Source organism: Monopterus albus, unplaced genomic scaffold (genome assembly GCF_001952655.1).
Source record: "Monopterus albus unplaced genomic scaffold, M_albus_1.0 scaffold9.1, whole genome shotgun sequence".
In the NCBI taxonomy this organism is placed as follows: Eukaryota; Metazoa; Chordata; class Actinopteri; order Synbranchiformes; family Synbranchidae; genus Monopterus; species Monopterus albus.
Window position 1 is genome coordinate 2,777,128 of NW_018127889.1, and position 438 is coordinate 2,777,565.

Consider the following 438-nt stretch of genomic DNA (forward strand, 5'->3'; position numbering starts at 1 on the left):
CCCTTCGCCTCCCACCCTCCGGGTCAGAGACGTCGGGTCCTCGGCGCTCCCGCCTCCTCCTCCTCCTGCGGAGTCTGCGATGCATCACAAGCTGAGGACCCGGCACCTCCCGCCCTCTGAGTCAGAGACATTGGGTCCTCAGCGCTCCTGCCTCCTTTACTTCTGCGGGGTGTGTGATGCATCACGAGCTGAGGGCCCTTCGCCTCCCACCCTCTGGATCAGAGACGTTGGGTCCTTGGCGCTCCCACCTCCTCTCCTGCTGCAGGGTGTGCGACGCGTCGCGAGCTGAGGACCCGGCGACTCCCACCCTCCGGATCAGAAACGACGGGTCCCCTGCGCTCCCGCCTCCTCCTCCTGCTGCGGGGTGTGCGATGCATCATGAGCTGAGGGCCCTTCCCCTCCCACCCTCCGGGTCAGAGACGTCGGGTCCTCGGAGCT